This window comes from Falco peregrinus, chromosome 9 (assembly GCF_023634155.1).
Source record: "Falco peregrinus isolate bFalPer1 chromosome 9, bFalPer1.pri, whole genome shotgun sequence".
NCBI classification, from domain to species: domain Eukaryota; kingdom Metazoa; phylum Chordata; class Aves; order Falconiformes; family Falconidae; genus Falco; species Falco peregrinus.
This window is the reverse complement of record NC_073729.1, coordinates 7,551,221-7,570,784: the sequence shown is the minus strand read 5'-3', so window position 1 is coordinate 7,570,784 and position 19,564 is coordinate 7,551,221. Positions and strand designations below refer to the sequence as shown.

The 19,564-nt window shown below is 35.3% G+C and overlaps 1 long non-coding RNA gene across 1 annotated transcript in view; it reads left to right on the top strand.

Annotated features, from left to right (window-relative positions):
• The first annotated feature begins 4,188 nt into the window (after positions 1–4,188).
• The window catches only part of LOC114011844 (uncharacterized), a 146,412-nt gene continuing 131,036 nt past the window's right edge, over positions 4,189–19,564 (top strand). Inside the window, exon 1 of the long non-coding RNA XR_003553957.2 lies at positions 4,189–4,285. This is a non-coding gene — a long non-coding RNA (uncharacterized LOC114011844). The remainder of the gene's footprint in view (positions 4,286–19,564) is intronic.

The window sequence follows — 19,564 nt, the reverse complement described above, 5'->3', positions numbered from 1 at the left end:
CATACCATGGGGCGTCATGCCTGGTATATCTGCCTGGGGGGCTGGCCGGGGCGGGCGGGGGCATTGCTTGGCAGGTGGTGAGCAGTTGTGTTGTGCATCATGTGTTCCTTTCTCCCTTTCCCTCTAGATTTTATTCTTTTCCTCCCCCTTTCATTATAACTGTTATTGTCATCGTTATTATTGTTCTTTCATTTTTATTCTGTTTCAGTTATTAAATTGTTCTTATCCCAGCCCTTGAGTTTTATATTCCAACTCTCCTCCCATCCCTCTGGGTGAGGGGTGAGCGAGCGGCTGTGTGGTTACTTCATTACCAGCTGGGGTTAAACCACGACAAGGACTGTTAGAAACACTAGGTCTCCTACGTTCTGAGGAAGTATTCCCAGCACTGTTTTGTTCAGGTGCAGACAGTTAATATTATATGGCTGTGGTTTTGTAAAGCTTAAGTAGTGTTTGAGGACGCCCATCACAATAGAGCCTACACATAGAATAATTAAAGGAATATCTACCTCATGAATCCCTGCAAGACATAGACATTGTGGACTATTCATTGCTACCCCTCTGTAGGAGTGTTAACATGATGAGTAGCCAGCATTTTTAGAGCTTTAGTGGTAGAATTATAGGGACCTTTGACCCTGCAGGCATTTGGCAGCAGTTGACAGGAACTAAATGGCATAGAGTTTTAAGCACTGAGGTGGCAGCTAGATAAATAGACAATGTTATTTTTTTAATCTAGTTTCCTCCACCCCCTACCCCATTAATATCTGTATAGTAGTAATAAGTATAGCCCTGGATTAGACTGATGTTTCAAACTGTTTCAGTTTGTTTCTTAAAGGAAAAAAACCTTCAAACAATAAAAAGTGAGAACCACAATTTAGCTTGAATTTACTTTATCAAGCAAACATAAATAGATGTAAGTAAAGGATTGACGTTTTTGTGTTACACCTGTTTCAGCCTCTAGGGTATCTAACATGCTTATAATAAAACTAGGAAATTTAAGACAGCCAACATGTATTATTTAGGGGATGCCAGTAAAGAACCCCAGTATCAAAATTTCTAGTTTTTATCCTGTTAAGGTAATTAAGAAGATGTCTTCAAACTGTGATTGCACATTGAAAAGATGAATCAAACAAATTAGCAAACAAGTTAAAAAGGCACAGCAAGGAGACACACCAAACCTGTTCCCTCCATTTCTACCTCAGTTTCTGGACATTTGTTTGATGTGTTGAACAAGAAATATATTGTCTACTTCCCATATTGATAAAATACAGATGTAATAAAGATATTTCTAGTGCTTCATGCGCATCTATCATGATATCGTTTGGCATGCTATCAATGGAAGAAGAAAATACCAAATGACTGAAGTAATTATGCTTCGGTATTACAAGGCAGAATATATATGCTCACAACGGGGCTTGTTTTTAGAGAGTAGAGAAGCATTTGAATTGCATTCTTGATGTGGAGATGTTTCTGAAAAAAGCATGCTTTGAAACAGCAAAAAGCATTGCCTGACCTATTTGAAGTCAGAGACTGCAATTTGGCAGTATTAGTAAACATAAGAGGATTTCCTGGAGTTAAACTCTATAATAATAAATTAAAATAGGTATAATAGAATCCTCTTCAACAAAAAAATGCAAAGTTAATGACTAAATGAGGCTGAGTTTAGTATTAACAAGAATATCAGGTTTATGCATTAATATGAATCAAGATTTCTCGGACTGCCAGGACTTGTATGTTATCAATTTCTGTAAAGATGTAGAACTCTGAACAAAGTTAATGTTGTTTATGTTCAGAAGTTGCAAATACATTCCTTTCTAAGGAGATGTCCATCTAAGAAATAAGAGATCAAGTATTTTGGATCTTGTCACATGCAGGCAGAATCTCCAAAGAAACTCTGCAAAATGTTGTTTGTTTATGGTGTTGGGGTTTTTTTTAAGCAAATATATTTATGGTATGGAGACGGTGAAGGTTTTGCTCACAGATTTGTATTTTTAAAAAAGAAGCCAACTTTTTCTGACTGTCAATATTGTGCATTGCAGACTGTGAAAATCAAAAGATCCAATTTTCCAGAGCGATTCAATTGACATTTCCTTTCCACACTCTAGACTTCCAAAATGTTAAGAGTATTGATTAAACATCTGGTATTTTGGTAGGTTTCCCATATCTTTAAAAGAACAGCTCTCAAATGGTTTGGAGACTCCAAAGGCTCAAAAGAGGAGTGTGCTGTTTCTCATTTTAGTGTAATTGAACAGATTTTGGGGGGGAGAAAAACTTACAAAAAGTTTTATATATGTTGTGTTCTAAAGATGTATGTATTTAAATGAAATAAATACTCCAAGTGGCATCTCTTTTCATTTTAGCTTGCCATCCTTTTACTAATTTGCTATGACTAAAAGGGGAAGACGTCTCTGCCATCTATTTGAGGAAATGGCAACAATAATTAAAAATATGTCCACAGTTTGCTGCCATTGCCTAAGAAGTCCCTTAATAGATTAGGTTCATGGCTGTGTAACCATTCTTCTGTCTCTAAGCGTGGCCAATAGTAGATGACTACAAAAATTTAAGAAAAAGGGTTAGTATAGGATCATCCTTTCATTGTTATACCTTCCCAGCTTGTGGGAATCAGTGATACAGGAATGCCCTGAGCCAGAAGTACTGTCTGACTAATTAATGGAGTTATACGCCATGAACTTGTTTAATCTATTTTTGCATGTGTTTATCCTTTTGACCTCCGTAACATCCAGTGCAATGAATTTCACAATATGATTATGTACTGTATGGAAATGCATTCTGACTTCAAATCTGCAACATGGTTATTTTCTGAGGTGTACATTCATTCTTGTGTTTTGTGAAATAGAAAATAATTGTTTCTTTTTCACTTTCTCCATGTGAATTATGTTACTATATACCTCTCTCATCAGCTGTCTCTTTTCCAAACTAAGAAATTTTTCATAGACTTTTATGGTAAGGAAAGTGTTTTAGTCTTTCTCGTTGACAACCTTAGTGACCCTCAGTGATCCCTGCGATAGGACCTTCAATTTTCTATGTGTCTATGTATATTTTTAGTCTGTTCTTTTAAATAAGAAGAATTTAGGAGAAAATGAGACAGGTGAGGAATGGAGCAAAAAGGGAAGGCTCTCACAACTTCTACTTTTCATTCTTCTGCAGGGTGATTATTGTTGCTGCTATTGTTATTATCATCATCATCATCATTATTACTTCTTCTTCCAGAAGATAGATTGCTTGCTTATCCCTTCAAATATTTTAATGAGTTAAAAATACAAAATAATAAACAAAAGGTGTATACAACTTGAAACTTTCTGGAATTCTGTGCCATGAGTGGACTAAATTACATTGCTATTGCAGTGAAATTCTTTTTCCAATTAAAACAATGGCATGTTTCAAATTGGCTTCAGTGGGGCCATATCTCACTCTGGGAAATGTATACAACATTTCAGTTTCTACCATTGCAAATCAGTTTAGTAAAATTTGGGGGATGTTTAAGTTGCTGATGTGCTACTGCAGCTTTCTTGTCATCGCTCAGATTTATCTGTTGTATCTCATGGTTTGGACTGCAGATACTTGTTTGAATTAGATGATGCAATCTAAGCAAGGATCCTCAGAGAAGGAAAATTTGAATTTTCTGTTTGATTTTATTGTGAAAGGAGAATAGTTCTCATCAGAATAAAAAACTTCCGGTCTTAGGTTATACTCTAATAAGTTCTAACCTTGTTACCAGTCTTATGTTCTCAGGAAGAGAGGTAAAAGATTCTTCTCTGTAAAAATTCCCTCTCCCCTTGAATGTTTAGCATTCACTTAGCATGCTTTCTTAGCTGTTAAATGTGCAACTTTATTTATGGATGAAAGCCACCACTGCAGTGTTCTTCAGCTGCTCTTAAAGTCTGAGGGCTGAATGAATTTCAAAACTGATACATCTCATATGTATAAGTGCCAAGTCTCAATTTTTAACTCAAGATTCATTTCTCAACAAACCTTTAACCACTCAAACGTCAGCTATCTGGTTTCTATCTCAGTATATAGGTCAGGAAGTAGTAAAAGGACAGGTCAGATACATGAGCTGTGCAGCTCCAGATACAGACTTCTCTCTCTTCTTTTTGGCTCATGTAGCTGAATAGCCAGCAGCGGAAGCAACTTTCAAGATGGGCAATGAAAGCATGAAATACACATTTAGTCTAAGTTATTCAATAGGATTTTTTTTACTGTCTTTCTAGGTCGACACCATGAAATGTGAGACAAGCAGAAGCTTGAAGAAAATTGGTGACAGCAGGTAATTGTTATATTACTAATGATCTCAGTGTTGCTTAGATGATTAGGAAGACCAGCTATATTAATAAAAGCTAGTTAAAAATATTTACTGTGATAATTTTCCATCCAAAATTATATTTCTGTTGAAATAAAAATGTTCTATTTCTGCAACAGAAATATCTCGGTTTTACCAGTATTTGTAATATGAAAAGTCAAAGTAAGTAATTATTGGGTTTTCCTGATGAAAATACATCTTTTTGATTTTACACCTTGAATTTCACCTCATTGTGCATATATTTTTAAATTTTTGTCCATACAATCATACCTTTATGTCCATTACCTTTGTAACTGTTTAATAAATGAACTGTAGTTGCAACTGCAGTAGCAACATTATCACATGGATAAAGGTGTCTTGCTGAGTTCGTGAAGAATGGATGATCTGAGACACCAAAAGTATTCCCAGAAAGGCAGGTGTGTCTTTTTAAAGTCTGTGTATTTATTGCTTATTTGTTAAAATTTTAGAAGATTTTAAATTCTGCTGAGAGAAAAAGAATCACAGTTTTTATCAGTAGGAGCACACACGTACCATGTACCTTATGTTCTAATGTGGATATACATATTTCTGGGATGCTGCAATATAGCTCACTGCAAAGCTCAAAGGTAACCTGTACCAAAACCCATCATGAAATCAAAGTTTGGAATACTTTGCAGAAGACATTAGTAAAACATCAGTAATTTATGCAGGGTAAAATGAGCATATATTTTAAAGAAGGATAAATTATTTCTGACAAAAGCAGCGATAGCACTGCTGAAATTGCTCAGGTTAAGTAATTCAGATTTTTTCAGGGTTGATTCCAAAGCTCATTATTTTTTTTCTGTTGTCTCCAGGGAGGTTTGGATTGGGTTCTTAATGAAATGAGACTGAAAGCAAGAGTTCTGGGATAGCAAAGAACTTTCAGCGGAGTTTTGATTTTTGCCTGCTTAATTCCAACTTGTCTTTTCTAGATCCTGAATTCTGGAAAAGGTAAGAGCAAACTAGCATGACTCAGCTTAATAGAGAAAGTGAGAGTGGTTCAGGCAGTTAAAGAGAAATGTGGAATATTACTACTACCAGTGGACTGTTCTCTTGTTCTTTCAATTTCACTCCAAGAACTAAATGGATCCTTCAAAATCTGGCTGGCTACCAAGGACACCATCAAACATCTGTGCACCAGATGCATAGAGCATTATATCCAGCTGTGTTACTGCAGCTACATCTGCAGAACACTGCATATGTCAACTGCCATGGCCAGCAGGCTTTGGGAATACTATCTATAGGAATTCAAGTTTGCAGCAGAAGTAAAAGAAGTGGGTGTTTTGCTTTCAACTTTTTTATTGTCTTTTTCCTTTCTGCATTTCTTAATGAGTTGCTTGTAAGTTTGAATTAATGGAGGGAAATAGCATGTTGGTTGTTTGGTTTTTTTCCACCAGTTGAGACCTGACTTCAAGTTGTGATAAATAGAAGAAAATTAGTTTAATCTCATCCTATATTTTAATTTCCAAGGGTTTCTTTTTTTTTTTTTTTTCTCTTAGAAAATACTATAATGAAATTATTTTTAGAAATAGTCTTTTCTTACTTTGGAGCTGGTGGAGTTCTGTATGTTGGCTGAGGAAAATTGAGGGGAGCATTTCTTCCAGAAGCCACTAGAGCAAAAATGCAGAAGAATGTGAGAATTCGTTTGACTTGCTAAAGCATACTGTAGGTTTCTCTACCAAATACTCAGAGGCATATTCAGGTTGTCTTGCTACATAAAATAGCAAAGCTGTGCCATTCACTGCAAGAATTATTTCACATATTTCCCTCCTTTCCTTTTGCATTCCCCTCAGGAAACTGTTACAATTGCCATAAAAGCATGGAAAAACATACTGTACCTGTAGATCTTTGATTTCTCCTTCCTAACAATATAACTCTGCCTTGATAGGAAAAACATTAGCAAGTTAGCAAAAGGAAACAAAAACTTTTTTTTTTTTTTTCCCTCAAAAAGGAGCAGAAGCAGCACTTGGTGGATATACATTAATAATAGTGGCTACTCTTTTGAGCTGGCAACATTCCTTGCGGGTTTTAGGCAAGTCTTTTTCAATTATATTTATAATTCTCACAAACAAAACAAAGTGCTAATTTCACACTACTGGATGCATAAATCTTTTTCATACTGGTATGTTTGCATATCTAAACTTAGCTGGTTTATTTTTAATTTAAAATGTCTCTTATATTTTTAAGGGTAGAGCTACCGCAACGGTTTCCAACCGTTCCCAATTTCGGTATTATTTTTTTGTCCACAAGAAAAAAGTGCTACAGTAGCAACATTAGAAAAAATTATTGATTTACTTTTTCAGTTTTGTGTTGCTGAATCATTCTATTCAAAGTTCTTTACTTTCAGTAAATATTTATGTTCAATCAACTGTGTTCAAACTTGTAATTTTATTGAACACAACACATCTTCAAAATTTGACCACTTGCAAATATATATTGCTTTTTCAAATTCAGAAGAATTATTTGGGGACCATTTTATACATACAGAGAAAATGCATTCAACAGTTTTAATTGAAACAGTCTAAAACAATGCTGCCATATTATGAAAGAAGAGCAAATATTTGCAAGGAAAAATCAAAATAAAACCAAAATGTTTCACTTTATTATGCCTACTAGAAGAGACCATTTATACAGCTGCAAATACTGATTGTTCACTACATCTTACATAAAAGTCCCTTTAGCTTAGATGCAGTGTTTTCTATCATTTTGTTTGAACCAACATGCTCTTTATATCCTGCTTTTCCAGTAGTAATAGCTGGATTTTAGACACATCTTGCCCTGCATATTTGCTTTTTCTGACACTGTCAAGAACAGAACAGTGTTGTGGTAACAGGAGACATAAACAAGATAACGTACATTTATTTTCTCTAATTTAAATCATAGCCAGTGCTATCTAGGCTCTGAACCTAGTTTGTATCCAGATAATAATGGGAAGCAAGATGAAACATTTTTGTTTCCATTCCAGGCCTTCTAATAGCAAATATTTCTCCTTAGAAGAAATGTTTTTCTAACTTACTGGATGCTTTCTGTTAAAAAATGGGGGTTCCCCTCTGGTAGTAACTCATATTAAAGCTACTAGCTGGTTTCTCTGCTGGTTTGTATGCTAACTTGTCTAGAACCAGAATATACAATACAAATTGTGATTCACAGCATGAGTCTGCTGATGTGGATAAAGTGACTCATACATTAAGGAGATGGCAGGATCAACTCCATTGATATGATCTAGAATTAAATTGTATGATGTTCTTGGTTAAATAGTATAAAGTTGTTAAGGTAAATTTTAATTTAAGGGAGAAAAGGAGCTGATACTGTTAGTCACCATATTTCTAATTTGTTGACAGTAGTGAAAACTTAATTTTTATATTTCACTTTTAAATGATACCTAAGAAACAAAAAATACTCCACTAATTAAAACATACTCCAGATCTTATGCAAAATACATCTGAGATAAAATTACTCTAGTTGAAATGTGGGAAGACAGAATTTTATTGCAATATTAGAGTGTTCTCACTAGAGTTCTAAACTACCTATAGACTTCCAGAACATTTTGGTATTGCTTTAAAATTTTATCGCTGTATTGTTGAAGTCAGCCATATCAGTCACAGTAGCATTTTGTTTAGGGTGGGTTTTATTTCTCCTCTCTTTGACTTCTGCAAGAATGGTGCAAAAGTTTATTGCTGACAAACGCTGGTCATATGATATGATAGGTGCCTAGGACCCGTACACTACCACGCTTTAAGTAAAAACATATTTGTAAAACTCTGGAATTAATGTCCACCATCAGATGTGAAAGAGTGCTCGAGACAGAGTTACTATTGAAAGAATAGGTGGGCAGATTTGAATAAACGGAGAAAATCAGGATGAGATGGAAGGTTACAAAAAGAAATTACATAGAAGTCCTGATGTTCTGAAAAGTAGTGTATCTCCAGAAAATGTATAAAGACACCTGGAAAGAATTGGAAAGAAAAAAACCCCTGACAGCTGCAGTGAATATTACAGATCATAAGGAGCATTAACAATGCTAGGTACAGCTGGAGATACATGGAAAACAAAATAGTATAAGAAACTCTTTTCATGGATTGCAAAGTAGACAAAAGAAAGCCTGAAACAGTTAACTGCTCAGAGGAGGCTGTAATTGCAGTATTATTGTTCTCTATTCTACATTAAAAACTATTTTCATATAATGCTTTGAAAAAAATCCTTGCTCATTCCAAAACTTAAGTTTGAAAGTATTTAATAGGTGTTAGAAATTTTTGTGTGTTACTCTATAATTGCTATCATAAATAAAAAGTACCTTGGAATCAAAACAACTCCTGTACCCAATTTTCATTACTCAGTGATAATTCTTAGATTTACGTTGCTAGTACAGCCTTGCCTGGATTTTCAGGTTGGTGATGTTTGTTACTATTGTAATCTCATCAGATAGGTCATCCAGAACTTTATTGATAAGCAAAGGTGGATATGAAAGGTGTCTTCAAGGCTTTAGGCACGGTACCTGAAGTACCTATGATAAACTAGCCTTCTCTTAATATTTTTCTTAATTCTGTTTGTATATGCCAACAGGCAAATCTGAACCCATTTAGAGAGGTAAAATTTTCATTAAAATCACCATATTGAGTGATAAGCAGCCAGTGGGAAGAGAACAGGCTCTCATATCAGCAATGCCATATGGAGGTCAAATAAAGTACACGTTAAACCAGTGAGGTAAACAATCAATGCATGTGTAGGCCTGGCTTTGTTCCTTTCACTGTTCACAGAACTTGGCTCTGGACATGATTCCAAGTCCTCCTGATGCTGATTACTTATTTTTCTGACTTCCATTGTCCTGTATCAAATGTAATTTGAACTCCTGGAAGGTCCTTCCTTTTGTCACTTTGTGCTGTAGAAGTAGGGTTTTATTCCCACCCCTTTTGAAACCCAGGAGTGGTCTATGCTTAGTAGAAATACTTAAGTGCTGTGAAAAGTATTCATTGATTATGATGCGCTAACCAGTTTCTCAAGAGGAATTGTTATAGCTTTCCTGTCATCTTACATTGAAAGAGAAGGCAGGGGTTTAGGAAAACATCACTGACTTCCTTGAGAACAATTGTGACCAGTCTCCAGAATATTTGTTTGCATTTTTATGCAGCAGCTTTGTCCACCTAGAGCAGCGGTAGCTGCTTTTCCCCCCTCTTTACCTACTTCCCCTTTGGAACACCAGTGTTGCAAAGTTTTAAACTACTAACGTATTTTTCATCTTTTCCTTGAAAGATTCTAAAACAATTATCTTCCTCAAGTCAGTGTGCTCTCACAACTTTGCTAATGGCCACAGTGGTAAAATTTTATAATCCAAACTACTTGTAGATAGAAGCTAAATGTTTTTCATAATTATGTAACAGTTTTAAATTATCTAGTGTGTGGATGCTGCCATTTGTCCAGGGCACACTTCCTTTGAAGGGAGACAGAAAGAAATATTTAGAAGTCATAACAAGAGATCAGAATGAATCTTACCTAGATTTCTATTAAGATACCCAAACTTGCAGCAAAATGGTTGTGAGGAGGAATTTTCACCCCAAGAATCTTGCTTAGCTATTCCTTAAAAATAGTTATTAGTCATTGTTTACAAGTTACCTTGTGGTACTGTAAATTCTCTTGTGTTTTCTGTATCCATGGATATTCTGTGCCATGTTTTCTTCTTCAGATTTGCAGGCATCTTAATCGTCTTCTTGGGACTGGAAGGGGATTCGTGGTGTTTCACATAATTTTCATTCTTCCTGTTCACATGTGAAATGTCCATATTGAAGGAAGGAGTCATAAATCTGATATATTGACAGGATTTTTTTCAGAGCAAGGGAATGTCTAGGTCATCGTAGTTTAAATCTTTGTAGTAACCCCTTGATTTTCATAGCTGGGACTGATACAACATTGACATTTACTTATTATTTTTTCTGATAGAATTACTAAAGGTGCTCTTCTAGCTTCAGATGTGAAGAGATGGAATTTGAAATCCCAGAGACCTTCTAGTGCTTACATTTTCTGACCCGTCATTTCCCTAAGGCCTTCTATGACTATATAATTTACTTTTAAAAAAAATGAGAACAAGTTTCATGATATTTCTGTTTCTTTTTGCAAGGTAAGTTTCACGTGACCAAGCAGAGAAATTTTTATATAGAAGTAGTTATAATCTACATCTTCCAAAATAAAACCTATCTTAAAATTTAATAAAAATACTACAATCATACATTTCTCATTATTGCACTTTTCCAGCTGTAGAACTATTAGTCAGGCTGCTAAGTCATGAATAATGCTTCTTCGCTTTTATTTCTACTTGTAGCTTGTTCACAGTGTCATGAACATATTTAATTTCATTTTCTTTCCTGTTCTGGTAATCTGAGCCCTGCAAACATAATAAATAGAGATATACTGTGTCTTACATGCCAGTGTCAAAGGACAGTGTAAACAATGCACGGTGCTATTACTATAACCCTCATTCTGCTGTGGGGCACAATATTGAATGTAGTGGGATTATGCAAATAGTTCAAGCTAGCCGTGTTCTTTCTAAACTGCTTTTAAAGGTAGTCATTCTACCACATTCAGATTTTTACAAGTGGTTTCTGATATTAAACAACTGTCTTTTCTAACAGTCTGCATACAGTGTTTTATATAATCACTGTTAGAAGTCACTTGGCAGAAGTTCTTTTTGTCTAATGCATTAGTGTCATCCTGCTGTAAGCATGGGAGTTCTATTTTAAATTGTGGTTTCCCCTTATCTTTTCTGCTTTTATTTTGGGCTGTGCCATAGCACTGTGATCTGCTATGATTAACAGCATGCCCTTGTAATTCAACATTCTCACTATATGTATGATATTTTCCTTTTAACACGTTTCATGGAAGGGCAAGTTCTACTTTGTAGAGAGCATCACTTCTTCAGAACTGGAAAATTAATGTATTTGGTCAAAGGTTCCAAGGTCTCCAATCAAGGGCAGATAATTTCTTAGCATGTGAATCTTCTTGTCACAAAGATTTCAAGTTGTGGATTATTGTTATGCTTCATTCTATTTCATTTACGTATTTAGTTTTACTCTGTTTTTTCTTAAAAATGAACAGAGAATAAATAAAATATTTAATATCAGAGAAATAGAGATGAAACTCAACATATTCTGCCATCTTAAAGCAATTGCAAATTGTTCCCTTGCAGCCTAGCAGAGACCAGATGTCATTTCTCTCTAATGAAAGCTAGACACACTAGCTGGTGTGATGTGTTGATTGTTTCAATGAAGTTCTTGACGGATTTAAAAAGAGATAGCCACGATGATAGTGAAGTCATGGCACAATCATTTAGCTTAAGCAGTTCCTCTTTCTCCTCAGTTGCTTCAGTACTGTGTTTTTTCTTTCTCTTCTAATCTAGGTCAATTCCCTCATCCACCTCAAAGCAGTCCCAAAAAGAGTTTTAGCACCACAGCTCAGACGTGGAATAGTTGTATAAAACCTGTTGTGCATAGGCACTCTTTCAGCTGTGTTTGCTACCATTAGCTTTGCAGTGTCAAACTGTGTCCTCAGCTGTGAAGGCTATATGAGCAAATGTGAAATTAATTGTGTAGATTGGAAATATGAGAAACACAGGACTGATTTTTCAGGAAATCAAGAAATAATGTCTTTTGTATGCAGATCAATGTAATTTTAAAGTAAATTAAATAAATTGGCATTTTTTTTTTAATCTTGCATAATTGTTTCAGTGCTATTTGAATGGGCCTTCTAACATTAACTACATATATTATTCGAACAATAATTCCAATTTAAACGTGCAACTAATGCTCAAGGCAGAAGCATATGTGGTCTGAAAACGAGCAATACTTACTAAGCAAAATGACCGGGTCCTCTGGTGGAAAATGCAATACCACTGCAACTAGTGAGGTACAGAACTTGTATTCTGAGAAAATTCCAACTTTTGTCTTCTCTTTTAGCTATGTATTTGAATAAAAATATAAAAAAGTGTATCAGAATGACAAGTGTATCAGAATGACAAAGTATTTTGGTTGAGAAATCATTCAATTCATGTTACTGTACTATATCAAAATAGCATTAACATCCAATTTTATTTCTGTTGGCCCTATAATTCAGTTAAGACATCAAAGACTTCATTTCTATTACTAGACCAACTTTTGTGAATCACATGTTCTGAATATATGTCTTCCAAGTCCTGCCTTGAGATGAGTGATCTGAGAGAGGGAGCACGGTTTCCTAAGCACTTATACACAATGAAAATTTGCTATCCTGATAGTTCTGCAAAACTGATCCAATTCTGAAGTTGAACAAAGTATTACAGACCAAAGCACTGCCTTCTTCAACCCTTTGATTAACGTGCATTTCTAAAAATATGGTTTGAAATTGAGCTAATTTTTTTCCTTTTCTTAATAAGCAATGCATATAAACATCAGTTATTTGCAGGACTGTAAACATCAGGATCCATTTTAATGATTACAGTTCAGTTTTCTACCTCATTAGAATCTAGTCAGCTAGGAATATTTCTGATTTCTCTGTGGATTGCAAATCTCTCGTATACACAGGCTTTGAAAACAGTCTTGCTTGTGTTTTCAGTTGCTGTCCAGGCATTTTCTGTAGCTGCTGTCCAGATGGTTGCAAATCCTTGCTATGAATTAGAATTTTGTTACAACTCTCAGCATAATGTTTCTGATCCACCGTAGCAAGGATTAGGTCCTCTGTACTAGTTTTACTATGTGATGATCACTTTTCCCCGTAGACTTCTCAGAGGTAATACTCATTTTCTTTCTATAATTTGTTTTTCTACCTGACCCAAGCTATCCAATGAACTAGTCCTGTCTCCTGGTACTTTCTGAAATATCAGACTAGATGTTTCATGGTTCTAAGAACATACTACTTCACTGTAGGGGCTGGAGAAAGGTAGAGTTGCCTGCCAAATCTATTTAAAGTTTTCTAAGTGAAGTCCTTTTTCTCACTGTTTTGACTTTTTCCTCCTTATCTTACAAAAGTAGATCTGCAATTGGCAATTACCAAAATGTCATCAGAATTGGTAAATACTCTGTTAGAAAATTTTGGTGATCTTGTTACTAGTTTTTGTCATGAGCTGTGTGGCAGTGGTGTGCTTTTTTGTTCTTAGTATTATTTAGTCTTTTTTTCTTTGGGCTTTTTCATTTCTCACTTGCTCTTCTCAGAGTGCTCTTGTGTTTGCTTTGTGCTAAGGACTGGTCTTAAGGAATCTTGATGTTGCATGATTATTTGCGGCTTGGCTTTCTCTATATAGGCTTGCGTTCCATTCAAGCCACTAAACTAACTGGCAGCTAGCTTCTCTCTGGGTTTTCACATACTGCTGGGAGGCAGAAAAACCAGTTTTATCCAGACAGCACTGTGAGAATGCGTTGCATGAAATTACTTACCCAGTCTGCTTGCAAAAAGATTTACATTTCTTGTAAACATATGCATTGTCTATTAAAGGCATTTCTAGGACTTAAAAATACTATATTGTTTGAGAGAATAGATTGCTATGTGGCACCACAAACAGTAGGTCTATTCAAAAAAGTCAGATTTGAATGTGTTACTGTTTTGAAGTACTTAAATGGATAAAGTGGCATATATTTTACTACAGGAAATCAGAATAAATAGGTTAAATTGAGCAGTCATAATAATCTAGAAATGGAAAGTAAAATGTTTTCTATAGATACTCTTCAGAGTCTTCATATGGATATTTTTTTACTTCACAGTAAATATCGTTAAGCTGCTAGTAGCTGCAAATCTTGTAAGTGAGAACACAAGATAACTGCTTTTCCCCATCAGTGAAGGCATGTTTGCATTTTTGTTTAATAACAACTTTGATCCTTCTACTGTTGGCAATGGTCATTGAGAAATCCTGACATAAAGAAGGTATCTGCAAGATAAAGTTCTACAAGAGATGATTAGCAGCACTTAAGTTTTCTTTTTGTTGAAAGGAAGAATCCCTGATTGAACAGTGCATTGAATGATATGACAAGCAAGTACTTGATCCCTGTCCAGCTGGAAAGGAATTGTATTCATCAGCAGCTTTTTAGCTAAGGATGTCTTTATATTTTCACTCTTTGTTTGAGTCTCTCCAGATCCTCCCTTTACTTCATGTCAGCACTATATAGTAGGTATGCCAAGTGGTTTTGAAATTTAAATTACAGTCTCTTTTTCAGATGTTATTGGAAAGAACATGTAATTTATAACCACGTGTTAGGAGTACAGGATGTTCATGGTTCACTGCCAATTCTTCTTTTGTAAAGTTAATAAAACTTTCATAAAACACTTATACACTTGTATATTTCATGGTAAAGATTTTTTTATCTCATAGGCTAATGTAAAGATTTATTAAAAACATTTTTTTGTTAAGAGGAGTGTCAATAGTTTGCAGCTGAGTGTAATTTTGAATTCCCAGTAGATGACAGTCTGACTGAAAATGACACTAACAGCTTTGTTGATTTAGCACTAAAAATAAAGGATTCTTTCAAATGATATAAAGCTCTAATACCCTGAGTGTGCTGAAATACACTTGAGACCCTTAAGTAGAGTTTCAGCGAAATGTTCGCCAGCTCTATGGATTCCGGTGAACAAGCGTTAGCATGCTTGCTGGCACTGACCCATTGGGCTCCCACCTCAAAATTAATGTGAAAGATTGGGATACTGCACTATGAGAATCTGATATGTCTAAATATGGGAACCATCAGAGCTTTGGATAATGTCATGGAATAGACTTCGAGTAAGACCGTGTGACATCATTGTGACTTAAGTTTTTTCTTTTTTCCTTTCCCCCTCAAAAATTGAGCACTTGAAATATTTAATTCAGTAGCAACCCAAAACTACTACCATCTGATAGCTATGAAGAGGTATGTGAAAAGAGTTGATGGTTTTATGCCAGCTTCTGCAGGATGGTTGTTCACTCTCTTTTTGTGATGTGATAATTGATAGCTTTGCTGGCGATCTTGGCAAAGAAGCTGAGGATTAAATAGCCGGAGAGATGGAACTTTCCTAGTCTCCTAAGTGAGAAACAGACATGCTGGCCAGGCAACATGGAAGAGTCTGTAGTGCTCCTGCTGTGCTGTACTGTACTTTACATAAATACTGCAAAAGGTTTTCTTCCATCTTTGAATGGTTTTTATTCAAACTAAGAGTCTGTAGAGCTATATACGGTGCATCTTTGTCTGATTTTAACCTATTTTTCACTTGTATTCTGGAACAGATCAGGTAATTTAGTGACAAAAATATTTTCCACAACTTCACAGCCACCTACCCTAGGCATCTGCATCAGTGTAAAGGAGGTACAAAGCTCTACACTTCCATGAGTAATTGCCCAAAGGAAAGTGAGGATGGGTCTCTGGTGTAGACATAACATTAGTGTTGGTAACAAGTGAGAGAGAGCACAGATAATTTGTTACTTTATAGGATCAAATTTTTTACCCTCTGTTTTTGTGGGAAATCTGCAAATAAAATACTTTTTTTTTTTTTAAGCTACTACTTAAACAAATAAATCATTATTTATTCTCAGCCTGCCAACACCTGATATTTCATCCATATGTTGTGACTACTGCAGTGCATTTTTACTGTCTTTAGTGTTTTTCTTCAAACAATTCACTCCTGATCCACAAGTGGCTAAACTTGGAGAACAGAAGGGTTACATTTACAGACCTGTAAATGGCAGTAATAATAATATCTATAACTGGTGGTTTGAGCTATGAAAACAGTAGCACTAGAGTGCTGTAGGAAGCAGAGCGATATCTAGGAAAAACTAAGGATTTGATGTATTTTTCCATTTTATCTTGCCTACGTGATAAAATAGGAATGTAGATCCTTAGAGAATCAATTAGTGTGCATAGAACTAAGGAGGCAATTATATAGAGAGAGTTAAAGACAAAATGGTTGAAAACTGAATGTGTTTATAAGAAAATGTTGAATGGCTGCTAATTCTTGACCTAGATCGTACAGTGGTCACAAATTTGATTTAACTCAGGTTTTTAAGGCATATTAAATCCAGTTTATATAATGGAGCAGCTTTTGATGCCAGTTGACCTCCCAGTACAATGTGTGGGATGTAAATACACAAGTTACAAGAACATAAGCTGCATGTCTGAATATAGGTTGGCAAAGTGACTGTATCGTGCATTTCCTCCTGCAAGCGTGGCTTTCCAGATTCAGAAAAAAATGGGAGAGGATCTTCTCAGATGTTCTAAGGGTATAACCTATCCTTACAAGCTTTGTATCACTAAGCAAAGAGCATTCTGAAACAATTTTAATCCTATGTAAATGTAGCGTAATAAACTCAAAGTTCTGAGGTTTGGGAAGCAATATCATTAATTGATCAAGAAAAATGTGGCCATTGTCTGCAAGGAGCTCTGTTGTGCTAATTGTGTTCTCATAGTGCAGTAATCCTATTCATTTTGAATATCAAATGAAAAGCATAGGATATTTCTCCTTAAGCGGTGATTGGAGTGCAAGGCTTGTTTGACACCCTTTGCTTAGTGAGGCTTGTAGGATAAGACAATACACTTCATTAAATCACTTAAGAAAGCCTGAAAAAGAGAGTAGCTTTCAGACACACAAGCTCTTCAAAAGGCTTGTTTTAAATGAATCATTCCAGATCTGGCTGTGAGCTGAGCACCACATTTTTCTATCACAGTAAATTCTGTCCTTCTAGACTTCCAATAGGCTAAATGTGTCTGGGGTATCTTTTGAATTTTTGAACCAATTCCATCAGCTTTTCAAAAATACATTTGCTAGGGAAGTCTGCTCTCTTATATGAACATGGATCTGCAGAGGAAATAGAATGACTCTGGTACCATTACTGTTAATCTCCCTTAATACAATTAGAAAGCAGGCATAACCTGTGCTAAAAAGCTTGGGAAAAAAGTGAAGTATCTATGACAGTCTTTAATCCCTCCTAACTGGAAATAAATAGTTCTTATTTTTATGTGCAGTTATTTTATTCTGTGTTAAATTTACAAACGCTTAACCTATTTGACCATATTTTAATATAACACTCTTGAAACATTATAATCTCTAGAAAACTATCATTAATATCTTTGTCTTAGATTATTAGTCTTCTGTAGATACGAACAAAAGTGGAAACAAAGAAAAGATACATTACAAACTAGTGACTAGAACTGAGTATAAAAAAAGGAGCCATTTGCATTTCCCTCTGTTTTTCATTCTACTATAAAAATGAAAGATTAAAAGATATAAAAGTGTATCAGCTGGTTTGTGCATGGGATAGATCTGCTTCAATAGTGTCTTGTGAATAATGAAGTATAAGCTATGATAGCTGCAATCTCATGACTACATTACTAAACTCTGTGAGGGAGTGGGCCTTACAGTGACAAAGGCTCTACACTACATTTTCTCTTTGTGATATGCACAGACCAGTTGTTGCCCACACACACTGTGATAAACCTGCACTTGAGCAAGAGACACCTGCTTTCTGCAGTGGTGGTTTCACTGTTCATAAGGGGCCAGGTAAGCCAAGGGCTACCCTCCGGCAGCCTTCATTGAAGAATTCCTTGTCATCTTTATCTCATTCCCTCTTGATTGCTGGAGCTCTTTTGAAAGTGATCTGCCACTGGTGGAGCATTGATGCTTCTCATCCTTGATGCTACGTTTTGCAACAGCACTTCAGACCCAGCCCTAGAGAAGACTGCATGCTATACTACTTTGATGTAGTGGTAGCCTCTTCCCAACTGATGGTCTTTTCTCTGGATGAATAAAAGACCATTATCTGCTAACAAAACAGTAGGACTTTATAAAAACTAAAGGATAAAGCAAACTCATTAGACTTAATGCTTTCAATGGTGTAAACTTTTTTGTGCTAGTACAGACTTAGTTAAATATTCACCAAAAATATCTTAAGGTGTTTTGAATATTTTTTTTTTGTTATAAAACATACGTTGGAAGATTAAAGCATGTACAGAACATTCCTCCCTCTCATTCATGTCAAAATGAAATTGATAATTGCCAGTTTTCAACCAGCTCAAAAGATGCTTTCACAGCCTTCCCTTTGCAGGAGATTACTTATTGTTGCCTTTGATGTTGACATTATTTAATAGAGATCTTTTTTTCTTTATGAATTGTTTCAACTTGCTCATGCTGTCTTCAATTTAATGAAGCTTTTGAGAAGGAAACCGTAAACAAATGAGATAGGATGGTTTAGGAAGAATGTGAATTGTATTCTTTAGCAAGAATTGTTTATGATGATGGTTTCATAATATGTAAAACATATGGACCACCAGAAATTAAAATGTCAGACTTTAGGTCTTTGATTTATTATTTCATATAATTTACATTTTATTCACTTTTTTTTTCCCCTCTTCCTTTTTAATATTTCACTACTTGTAGCAATAGTATAGATCTGAACAAGATATATTCCTGTTACAGGACTCTGCAATTCAGTGAAACACATCAAAAATACTGAAAGCAAGCTACCAAATGTCATGATTTTATAGCTTACTAGGGATCTGAGAGTGTTACAGTTGAAAGAGACAATAAAACTTCTTTAGCTTTTCTTGTGATCTCCTTTTAAAAAATGTATTAGTAGGTCCATCCACAATACAGTTTTCCTAAGTCTGTTTTTCTGAGTCTGTTTACAGTGCTTATTTATACTTGCATAATCTCTGTAAAAGCTGGTTTCTCACCTAAGAGTCACTCAGAATCACCAGACTTTATTGCAAGATAACCAGCACCAAATTGGTTTTCAATATTTTGTCTTAGCTACTGAAATAATAAATCCAGTTGTCTGCTTTTTAATTATGAGTTCACATAAACATAGACCATGTAACTATAAAGTGACTGCTTACCGCCCTCTTCATTTAACTTTCACGTTTTGCATTCTGAGTAGAGAAAAACAGTACACAACCAGTGCAAGGTACAATCATGTTGTATGAAGCCTGTTTTAATAATAATGCCAATACAAAATAGTGGGATTCGGAAGATTGAATTTGCATCATGTCTGTTTGCCTCTGAGAGCTTGGTTTCTCCTGAGTTTACCTGAATTTTAAAATTCTTGGAAAATCAAAATGTGTGTTGCTTAGTTTGCTCTACACCTGTAGACATTTTGCTAATTAGCTACATAAAATTCAGATCAGGTGTTGACTAACACGAGTTAATTTGCTGCCCAACAACAACAACAAAAAAGCTAGTGTGGAATTCTCATCAGGGAAAATGGGAAAGGAAAAAAGTTGAGTTAATCTTTGAGTCTGCTTTCAGCACACCTCT